Here is a 295-nt window from a genome sequence, read left to right on the forward strand (position 1 = left end):
TCGAAGCTAGCATAGCGGTGGGGTGTAAGGAGGTCCCCAAAGGAACTCTGAGTCGATGGCTGCACACACACAAACCCTAAACCCTAAACCCTAAACCCTAAACCCTAAACCCTAAACCCTAAAACCTAAACCATAAACCCTAAACCCTAAACCCTAAACCCTAAACTCTAAACTCTGGTGGCTAAATAACATCTCTCCGTTGTTAGATGTGGTGATTCCGTGTTGAGGGTTTAGGGTTTTAGGGTTTAGGGTTTTAGGGTTTAGGGTTTAGGGTTTAGGGTTTAGGGTTTAGGGT

The 295-nt window shown here is 45.1% G+C and overlaps 1 protein-coding gene across 1 annotated transcript in view; it reads right to left on the minus strand.

Moving 5' to 3' along the window:
- EMH_0030050 (uncharacterized protein) overlaps positions 1–295 on the minus strand; it is a gene marked incomplete at both ends in the record, with an annotated part of 4,073 nt that overhangs the window by 1,456 nt on the left and 2,322 nt on the right. The window lies entirely within an intron of this gene.

Source organism: Eimeria mitis, genomic scaffold (assembly GCF_000499745.2).
Source record: "Eimeria mitis Houghton genomic scaffold, Emh_scaff1122, whole genome shotgun sequence".
NCBI lineage: Eukaryota > Apicomplexa > Conoidasida > Eucoccidiorida > Eimeriidae > Eimeria > Eimeria mitis.